Genomic DNA, 12,287 nt, shown 5'->3' with positions numbered 1-12,287 from the left:
CAGTTAATTAATTTCATCGATACCCAGGATCAGGTGAGATCGCAATCAAGCGGAAACCAGTAACCAATAAAAATAGCTGTTCAGAGCCTTAACATACCTAAAGCCCCTGGTATAAAAATGGTACGCTGCCAGTTGTATGAAAGCTTCGAAACATTGACTTCACAGTAAAATGAAGCTTGTCTGTCTTTTTTTAAAGCTTCAAATCACTTACACTTCTACAGGAAGAGCACTTGGCGGAATGTTTATTAAACAAAATTCAGTATTCATTTTGCGACTCTAAGTCGAGTAGCAGAAGGTCAAAATTACTTTGTCACTGTAGGTTATAGGTTGACGTTATGATCGCAAGCGTTCAAATCTTACTAAGGGTACAGGTGACACATTTGCACAATTCTTCCCGCAAATGCTAAAAGAAATTTTATAACGACGTCGTAAAAACCTTGTATATCAAAGGAAATATCAATTAAAAGAGGATCATTAGGCAAGGTGTGAATTACTCGGGCGTATTTACATGTCGATCGGCGCATACAATAGAATACAAAGCGTATGCGTTAACTAAGCAACCAATTAAGCGCTCGGAGCGATGTCGATTAATCATTTTGTATCCCACGTAATGTTCGACAAAGAGTTATCCTAGAAAATGTAGGGTGACTATGATACCTCTTTGGAACTAACACCCGCAATCTTGCACACAAACATTTTAATGCTCAACATACTAACATTACTAGCGGACCCGCGCGATATTGTCCGCTAATGAGCCGACTTAAAAAAATATTCATATGTTGTCGCGGACTGTTTTATAGAACTTTAAAGAAACTACAATTGCGACAATTCTGATATATTTACTACGTACTTCCGTCGTTTGGCGCAACGTTTACCGTTCACGCATCGCACGCATCAGAATATCTCAAAAAGGATATTTTTGCATTTTTTGCCCGAGATTCCAATATAAATGAATCCTAGCCAGATCGATTAATTCTTAAATGTGGGATGTTTCAATTTGCAAACAGAGTTCCCAACTGAACAAACGATCATCATCTACCAATTATCACCCCACAAGTGGGCACGGGTCTCCTCACAGAAGAAGAAGGGTCCACGCTGGCCAAGTGCGAATTGGTGGACTGTTTTTTTTTTTCATACTAAGTCAGCCCTTGATTGTAACCCCCCCTGCTAGTAAGTGATGATGCAGTCTAAGATGGTAGCGGGCTAACCTGTTACGGGTATGGTAGTTATATTTAAACCCATAGAACTAATCGATTTACGCGACATCGTACCGGAACGCTATACTACTGAGCGGCATGTCTCTATCGGTACGGTGGTAAGGCGTGACTAAAGCCTCCAAACAGACCAGACCAGTGAAAATTCATAAATCATATATCCAAAAATTTATGGATCCCGGAACTCCCTACGGTCGTCAAAACAAGCATGCAGGTTTACTCACGACGTTTCCGTTACTAACTAACAATATCGTATCCTAAATAATATCTAACATTATGTTTAGGAACAGTTGTTCTGTACTGTTAAGTATCTGGATAAAGAATTAATGAATCTATTATATCCTGTGATTTCTTAACGAATGGTTGCCATTCAAAGGACGCGTCCTTAACCAGTGCTCGCGCATTGTTTTTGTAGCAGCGAGTATTAATTACCGCAGGCGCTCAGGTGGGCACAGTTTGCACACTGTAATTGTCCACCCACCCGTCGTATTGATGTTCAATCCGACCCTGGCAATATATTCCAATGTTTAGGAGATTTTCGTGGGCAATATCAATTTTAAAACTCATACTTCATAATGCAGTGATTAGGCCATTAAATGGTCGGGGTTTATACGTATCTATTGCTAAATAAAGTGGTTAAAATTGACTTTTCCATTGCACTTTATTCGGGCAAGAAAGAACAGTTTAAAATTATTATGGGCACTGCATAGTAATTTTAAAATTTTCTTTTCGAATATAAACCAAAAACAGTGTCCATTACTTTTATCTTTATGTTTCTTTTTTCCAAAAAACGTCCTTTACCAAATTAGAAAACCGAGGGGAATCGGTCAGATTTTCTGTAAGCTATTACTTATTTAGGATTTAAATAATTTATTTATCATTATTCTTTATTAGTCTATGGTTGTTGAAAAGGTTAGTGTAAAATATCTGTCAAAAATGGTAACTTAATATGTCAAATGAATAATGGAACACATACTGAGTTACCTTAGCTGGTGACAGAATGGTTGGCTCATTTTTTGCGCAAAGGATCAGCCTGGCTGTTATTCCTGCTTCCATGCCATTCCACGTAGGCATGATTTCACAGTATTACTTAGTTATAAGTTTCATAGCAACTTTATCAATAAAAGGAATGTACCTATATATTTTAACAATAAAAAAAGATAAATAACCACCTTTAAACAGTTACTTATAGTGAAAAGTAAGGAATAAAATCTTATTCAATCATGAAATTAAGTTCTCTGCAAGACGGAAATTTATTAAGTTACATGGCGCTGGCCTTTTTTTTCATACACTAGTTACATGCAGAAAATAACAGTACTTGTAATTGTTTATGACGAAATTCGATAGAGCAAAATCATATAAGGTCGAATGTTCAGTAGAAAACACAGATGCCAGGTAAATGCAAGGTTGCACATCTGACCTCACAAGTCATGGCAAACCCTATATCAATCATGGAAAATATGTTTAGGTGCTTCGTGGAATTATTGTTGTGGCCTTCGAAAATTTCATATACTTTGTATAGTTTTGATATTCATAACTAAGGTGAATAATATGCATTGTTTACGCACCTACTTTAAACGTGTATGGATATAAAAAGATATTCGTTTTTCGGTTGTGGTATCCTTCTTGACCTATTAATTAAATCCTACTACTGGACTGGACTCTTGTCTCATAGGAAGTGGGTTTAGAGCTCAAATCCACGACGCTTCTCCAATGTGGGATGGCAGGTTTGACGTTTTATCATTAACGACCTATTTAACAGCTTAGCAGCTTACGGGTCTCAGTGATAGGTTCAGAGATACAACTTCCTGAAGTGATATTTAATTGCTTAAAACGCACAACTTCAAAAGTTCGGCGTGCCGGAGATCGAACTTTGTCCAGCCCAGTGGGAGAAGTCCATTGCTTATCTTGAAAACTTATTACCTTAAAATTTTAAGCCCAACTTGGGATTCGAACCCCCATAGGCCAACAAGGCAGTGTTAGAGACCAACAGAATATTATTTTTTAATTAAAAGATGTACTGTTAGTAACACTACCTAATCAAAATAAAATGTTTTAGAATAATAATATCTTTCTCAGTGTAAATAATTGGATTCGGCGCCTCAAATGCGCCTGCGCAACTAATTACCCATACAGAGATCCTATCTTTGTTATTCACACTGTAATGTTCGCACTACTGTAGTTTAAGGCTTTGCGCACACTAGAAACAGTATACGTGACTTATAGACCGCATTAAGATACCTACTGAGTTCACGAAAATGAGGGTCAAACCATAATTATCAAATATTTGTTTGAATCGTGGCATCGGCCATGGCTAGTTACCACCCTACCAACAAAAACGAGACGCAAAGCAATTGAGCGTTCCAGGAAGAAGCCGATTAAGAGATTTGATACCACTACCTGCCTACTACCATTCTAGACTTCACCATTATTTACCACTAGGTGAGATTGCCGTCAGGGGCTAACTTGTAGTGCACCTGTAACAGGTTAGAGCGCTACCATCTTTTTTTCCCTCCTTCTGGCTTTACACCTACACCATCTTAGATTGCACCTTCTCTTACCACAAGGTAAAATTAATTAAATATACTACGACAATACACACATCGCTATCTAGCCCCAAAGTAAGCGTAGCTTTTGTTATGGGTACTAAGATGACTGATGAATATTTTTATGAATAATATACATAAATACTAATAATATACAGATAAACACCCAGACACTGAAAACACTCATGTTTATCACACAAATATTTTCCAGTTGTGGGAATCGAGCCCACGGCCTTGGACACAAAGCGGGGACGCTGCCCACCGCGCCAATCGGACATCAATTGCAGTGGAATAAAAAGGTCCCGTGAATTGTACTGGGCGGTAATGAGTTGATTATGACAAAGCTTTCTCGAGTAAAGCATTTATTTCTAGTTTCTACTAATTAATTTATACATTCAATAAGCGTAGGACAAGTTTATTGTTATTAGAGTCCGTAGCACCTTAATTGCAACATAATAAATAATGTAATAATATCAGTCGTAAACAATTCCTAATGTATGTATGATTGAACTACCTCGGCGGTGTATTAATTATCATATTCCATAGGTTCTAGGTAGATTCTTGGACCGATGTTAGTGTATGGATCCTTCTGTCAGGAAGCCCGGATTATGTAAGTTGGAGTTGTCAAGGCCTCAGAGAAATACCTAGGCAATGAATAAGGCAATGAATAAAAAAAATTTTTTTTTTTTAAATTCCATGTAGGTTTTATCTGCAATCTTACATAGTGGTAAGCGATGGTGCAGTCTAAGATGGTAACCTGTTAAGAGTATAGTTATATTAAACCTATAACCCTAATCGGTTTTAACGTCATCGAAACTGGAACGCTTAATCGCTTGACGGCATGTCTTTATCGTTAAGGTGGTAACTAGCCACCTTAACGATAAAGACATGGCCGAAGACTCCAACCGAAATAAAATCCAAAACGTACATCTTGTTTATTCTGATTCCCAAACCAGTTACAGAATTTTCAGTACAAACAACAGTCTATCGAGTAGATAAAGAATAACGATCACACACAAAAAAATACTTGACTATCACTTCTAAAAATATATTATCATAAAATGAATAAATAAAAAGCCTTTTTATCCTCAAATTTCTTAAATTCCTTACAAATGTTGTTTGGTTAGTCAGTAATTATTGTTTTGATTATCCTAGGAAATATGAGCCCCTTTTGGGGTAAAAGCCTCCCCCAACCTTTTCCACGTTTCTCTTTCCTTGCCCTGGTTCATTCAATCGTTCCCTGCAACTCGTTTGATGTCCATCAGCCATCCGTTTGCTTGGTCCGCCAACATCCCTTTAACTTTCGTGTCCTTTCCACCGTGTGGTTTGTATTGTCCATCTATTATCTGCGTAGCGTGATGTATGGCCGGCCCATTGCCACTGGTGGCAAAAAAATATTAAATAATAATAATACTTTTCGCAATCGGAAAGCAAGTCATCCGCAAACGTCTTAATCGTTTGCTTCCGTTAATTTAAATGACAGCTCTGCGTTCTAGTGTTTTTGAGGCGTATGAGGGCGCCGGTATGTTCGTGAAAAATCGTTCAGTGCTGTTTTAGGTTGGAAATGGGAAAATAGGAACACCAATAATATTTTTAAATTATTTTTTAAGAATTAATTATAACTTGGCGCAACCAAATAATATCGAATTAATTCTTATTATCGCTGGTAATTATTGATTATAACAATGTTGATTTTATTATGCATTATTTATTTAAAACAAACAAAACATTAAATTATAATAGGTAAGTAATTGAATTCCGTAATGAATTTCGAATCTTAAACTTAATATGCAAATTAAACTATAGCCTGTTAAAGTTATGTAGTCATAAGTTGTGTGGTACAAGTTATAACAAAATATTAATTAAATAAAACTTAATGAAAGGCGATAGTATTCCAATTTTGTCCTATTTCTTTGTAGGCAGCCCTTGACTGGAATCTCATTAGCATCCGTATCCGGCTAACCTGCTAAGCTTAGATATAGATGTTATAAGAAAAATTTAATAAAACTTGTTAAATTGTAGGACGGCTCGTCTTTGTCAGAAGGGTGGTAACTAACGACGGCTCAAGTCCATTAGACTAGATCAGAGAAAATTCTTAAATTATAAAATCCAATTTTAACACTGCCAGGGCAGCATGAATGAATGTATGAATACACTTTTATTGTACACCAAAGAAAAAAAGTAGTTACAGAGATATAAATACATATCAAGAAAGTACATGACCAAAGGTTATTTTTATCAATCATTTTTGGCAATTTAAAATCATTGCTATTTATAAATAAAATATAGTATAGTAGAAACATCAATAAAAGTTGATGATATTCACAATAGTAACGGTCAACGGTAACTCTGAGACAAGAATACAAAAAAAAACATCGATAGAAAAAAACATTACTGAATTATATACTGAAACCTTAAGCAAGATTAATAAACTTTTTTATGCATACTTTTATACCCAACACTGACAAACAGTAGCGTGCATAGAAGGTATTCACGGGGTGTGTAGATGATATAAAATGAAGAAAATCCCTAGTACGAGTTATAAATACTTAAGGGTAGGCTTTTTATAACTGTTACAACGCCTATAATTAAGTTTTTTATAACTCGTATTGGAGATGTTTTTCATTTTATGTGATCTGCATACCCTGTGCATAACCACTATGCACGCCACTGCTGTAAAACTATTAATAAAATAATACTAAGATTAAATCGATAACGCTCATGACTTACACCCTATTGGACCTACATTAGCGGCATCAACAAATGCAAAAGACAAAACGGGATCTCATGCAATTAATAAGATCAATTACGCATGCATAACTTTAGTCAATGCAGATACTATGATATGTTGCTAATGCACCATATTTCACTATTAATTAGGTTATTATGGTTTTAACTCAAAACAAGCGAAATCTTACAATAATTACTTGCAGTCACTTTATATAATGTAACTACTTGTAATCGTGGCTTGAGTTTGATGGTAATATTGTAGTTTCTGAGCGCTGCTAAATGAGGTTGAAAGAACTCAAACAATTAATAACTAATGTAATGTTTTTTTTCTTCTTTCATTAATTTATCCATCTATCTACTAAAAATCTATCAATAGTATAGTTCTTCACAGGAAAAATAAAATGTATGTTGTTCTTGACCATATATTTGACACTGGTTGTTGTTTTACACGATACAGTAAAATTTCCTCGACAGAAAAAAATTACATACTTAGTTACTGCTACCGCAAATGTATTGTTCTATTTTACGTAGTTTATTAAGATTTTGGTATAAATTAAAAATACTTTATGTTGATATTGCGGAGCATTCAGGCACAGAAGATTTGCTTATAATATTTAGTTAATAATTTTTTGGCATTGCTGGCATTGATTTAATATGTTCCTATCGTTCAGGTTCTTTTTCTTTTGTTCCTGGGCCGTCCATTGTACGTGTTGTTCAGGAACTTATGTGGATATTTAAAACATAAAATATAACTTAATATGCCTTGCAAAAAGTAGTATAATATAAAAGACTAAAATAATACCTGGAAAGATTGATTTTTGCACTAAAGCATAAAAAGTAGTTTTAGTAATTAAGTAAAATTTTGAAGCATGAGAAGCGAAAACGATATTAAATGTAATATTTAGGTAATATGCCCGGTGTCCACCGTTGATGTATTATAACGTTGCGGGCAGTTTTAACTGAAAATAATACTAAATGGGTTTTGTTGTTTCTACAGACCACTGCAATCAATTATTTTTAAAGAAAACCGCTACACGCTGGCGTTCGTGACTTGTTACACTATCGCTACCATATTGGCGGTGGCAACAAATCGAAGAGACAAAGCGGGACCTTGAAACAATTAATAAGATTCAATACGCATGCATACCTGGTGTCGCTGATATGAAACGTTGCCGGCAACATTGATTGACAATAGCACTAAATAGACTTCGTTGATTCGTATTTAAATTATAATACCACAACAATAGACGAAAGTGAATTTATTTATAGTTAGTCATATTAGGCGTTGTTTTTTGTGCTGTAAGCCTCTAGATAGGTGTACTTATATTTGTTTCCGTACTATGGTCGTGAGCTCTGCCAGAGCCTTTTCTGGATTAACCATGTAGCAAGAGTAGCAATTGCTACGGGCCCCGCGCGAAAGGGGGCCCCGCATATTTAATGCCGCTCATCTCTGACTGACTGACTGTCTGACTGAAATACATGCACACGCACACGCACACAGACATCGACTATAGTAATTTACTACACTATTAATTATCCACAAAATTGGCTGAATGAGGGTTCTGTATGTTCTCTATTCTGTGCTAAAACATTGCTTTTTCCACCGCAGAGTGACTATGAGCCTTATTTACAGTGTCACAAAATATCTAAGCGATTATTATTCGAGTGTAAATATTAAAAAAAGTGCGTGTAAATCAGTCAGCCTTCTCAATGTCGATTACGCTTATAATCCACACCAAGTTAACTACATATGTTTAACGATTATGCCCAGGCTTAGGTTACAAGAACGCGTACGGTGTCCGGAAGCGATATATAATATTGTGACTAGCCTAGGACAGGTATTAATAAATCATACAGTAAACGTGATGCGTATGAAATATCAAATACCGATATTATAAGATTATAAACATTGTGAGCATTAAGTTATGATAGATTGGTCTTATAAATGTAGTTGGTTTTTTATTGATTACAGTTTAGCGTAGCAAAGGCCTTAAATATATATATACAAGTATATATATATTTTTTAACTTGCTTACTCAATTTCTACAAAATAATTTATGATTGTCAGCCCATTTCAGTGCGTTGCTGTAGGTACTAAGGCCACCCTCATTAGAACTTATATTGCTAGGCGATGCAACAAATTCTGTTGCTTTAACAATACCAACGAGCTGGTTGTCGTTCGATACTTCTGGGTCCACTGCCTCTGTAGATATCTCCCGTCTTCACTGCCCATCCTCCGGCATACGAGACCCTCCCACATCCGTTTAAGGGCCACTCTTTTACCGAAGTCAGTTATTCCAGTTCGTTATCTTCCAACTCTACAATCCTAACTTCTTTCAATCGCTTCTTTCAATGAGCAACTTGAAGCTGGTGTACCCTCTCTTATAGGAGAAATCTGTGCCAAGTAGTGGAATTTAAAAGCTGAGGATTCTGTTGTTTTATGATGCTTATTTTTCATGAAGAATTGCTTAATTTTCTTAAGGTTTGTCTGATTAGAAATCGACCGAATGTTCACAAGCAAATTCTACTAAAAAAAAACCACAGCCCCTAGAAACCTCTAGAACTCTTGAATTTAACTAACGGAGCCACTACAAGCAGCCAAACTCGACGTTATCACGCGAGATATTTCATATTAATCGTAGCTGATCTAATATGAAATATTAATTCTTCAAAAAATGTGTAGTAGGTACCTACGTAATTATTTAACTTGTATTACTTAGCATATAAGTTTTCACTACAAAGAAAATTATGTATGCCGTACGGCCACCTACCTAATTTTGGTCGTTTATTTAGCGCATCCCAAGGTTATCCTTTGTTCGCAGGTTAGGCAGACAGACAAACCTAACCTATTACAATACAGATCACCTATGAATACAATTAACGCCACTCATTCCGCAATAAAAACCTTGTGAAGATATTGCGTTATAAATAAGATTTATGAGTGTCTTTCCCTGCCACGTTTAGCCAGTTTTTTGAAGGGATAAAAACGCATTTTTTTTTTTTACGAAGTTGAAGTAGTAGTTGAAGTAGACGGTAATGACCGGCCCACTACAGAGCACGGGTCTCTTCCTACAATCCGACCGTACGTAGTACACCACGCTGGCCCTGCGGATTGGTGGACTCCACACACCTTTGAGAACATTATGAAGAACTCTCAGGCATGCAGGTTTCCTTACGAGTGTTTCCCTCACCGTTGAAGCTAGTGATAATTTACATTACTTAAAACGCACATAACTTAGAAAAGTTAGAGGTTTGTGCTGAGATTCGAACTCGGTCCCCCGAAAGTGAAGTCGAGCTCCTACCTAATGCGCTATCACCGCTTCGAATTAAAACTTAACCAATAATTATTTTTCGCTTTTTTTGTAACATATTTAGGGCTAATAATATAAAATAATATATGTTAAAAATTATTAAAATTTGAATAATAAAATGTCACCCAAATCCGTCTATCGGCAAAATAAACACAACATGTACGCAAAAAAAACCGTACCAAACTGAAAATCCATTGGTATTATTTTAATATAATATAATTTAAGTAGAAGTGATTTAAAAAAAATAATAATTAGCGGTCGGTTGAATACAAAGATGGTATTAATTGCTTTATAATCAAACAATTACTTATATTTTGTTTATTTTTAACTTAGTTTCAATAAGAAATCGGTAATTTTCGTAAATATTATTTGTTTGAAATTAATAAATAAACGCACGCAGTTAATTAGTAGGATGTTAAGATTATCTTGAAATTAATAGCTTCTGGTTAATTAAAATGTAAATAACTGTATAGTTTACCTGTATTTATATTATGTAGATAGTAGGTAAGTAGATACATAAACATTGCAAGTGATTAACATTTTCATACATATCTTTAACCGACCTCCAAATAATCTCGTATTGTTTGATTTTTTTTAAATATTTACTTCTTTTTTTTAATTCAAAACATAATTAGCACTAAAAAGGAAAACAAATATTGTTGACATTACAAGGGAGATTTTAAAAAAAGAACATTATTGCCACTTACACTCGCTTATGTACGAATAGTGGAAGAAATAATGTCTGTAACTTTCTAAACACATGTAGATCATCTATGAGCTGGATCTCAAATATTTATTTCGACCCCATGTACAAAACAGATATGAAAACATCGGAGATTTATGACATCTTCGAGTGTTTGTCAAAACCTCTGTCAATTTCTGGATAATTTACAAGACATACATTGGTATCTATTATTAACATAAATTAAAATATGAATCATCACCGTCATCATTATCAACTCATTACCGGCCCACTTCAGGGTACAGGTCTCTTCTCAGAATGAGAAGGGCTTTGGCCGTAGTCTACCACGCTGGTGAAGTCGGATTGGTATACTTCACACGCCTTTTAGGACGTTATGGAGAATGCTCAGGCACACAGGTTTCATTACCGAGTCAAGAACGCTAGAGAAGAAGAGACAAAACCGAAGCCACTAGGCTATGACCACTTTAAAATATAAATAGCCAATGGGTATTAAAACTGCAATTGCTCAGGTATCAGAACAATGTCAACAATTTATTCATAGCTTAGCTACTTTGCGTTTCCTACTGCCAGCAATAAAAATAGTTGAGCAATTTTCCAATTCACGATTATGCGGGTATCTCGCTAATCGTACTCAACGTTCTCCACATATTACACAATACACAATACAAGCCACATAGCTTTATATTGCACCAATGGACTTCCATGCACTTCTGTCTACTTTGTTTTTTCGCAAAGAAGGGCGGCGTTCGCAAAACTCATTCGAAAGATCCTAAGTAACGTATGAATTTAAAATGAACTTTATACCATTGGAATAGCGGCTAATATACACGTGATAATGATCCAATCAACGCATCGAAGGAAGGGTTATACCTAATAATATAACATCGGAATTGGTAATTCAGAAACAAGGAATATTATGTACTTTGCAAAGTTTAATAGGTTTTTCATTGTATATTATTAATAATAGGTATTAACTATTAGCAGTTTAATTTCTAGGTTCTATTTTGTAGGTTAGGTTAGGTTTGCAACATTGTATGAAAACTTTTCCAACCTCGGTAATGATCGGTAATTATCGAATTGAATAGTTATTTCTTAAGGTTGATAATGACTTTATCCTTTGCACTGTAATCATTAAATCAAGACATATCTGGGTATCTAGTTTGCAATTTTCTTCTTACGTTTACAACGCGTTTTTTTTTTCGATTTAACTAATTTAAGGTCTCAAAAATATCATTTTTTTTCGAGTACACATATGTCGCGATTTCAAAGATAGTCTTTGAAAACCCATACACACATTTGAACTAAGACTCTACCCTAAATCCTAATCCGCCATCTAGCCCCAAAGTAAGCGTAGCTTGTGTTATAGCGGCCGTCAAATAGTTACAATAACCGGGACTGATGATTCTCGACTATTTGATGCTCAGTGGTTTTTTATGCTTTGTCCTTACATAATACAAACGATAGCGTATCATACCGCAAACGTGATGCGGAAATAAGCAATCAGTAGTCCTGCATCCAAATTACTTACTATTTCGGCCGCCAGATGTCACTGGGTGCTAGTAACCCGATCACGTACCAGCCAAGTTCATTATTAGATTTCAAGTGCCTTTATTTTTCGCGAAATTGACTTTTAATGTTTAGACAGTAAGGTTCACGACGCTTGGAAAATTGACGAGACCTGCGTATAGGCTCGACCTTGGCTGGTGGAAGCGTGGCATATTAATAACGATTCTCGTATGCAATCACCGTCCAAGAAGACATAGGCAAGGTGGAAGAAAGGGCA

This window comes from Pararge aegeria, chromosome 2 (genome assembly GCF_905163445.1).
Source record: "Pararge aegeria chromosome 2, ilParAegt1.1, whole genome shotgun sequence".
NCBI classification, from domain to species: domain Eukaryota; kingdom Metazoa; phylum Arthropoda; class Insecta; order Lepidoptera; family Nymphalidae; genus Pararge; species Pararge aegeria.
Note: the sequence above shows the minus strand (reverse complement) of the source record.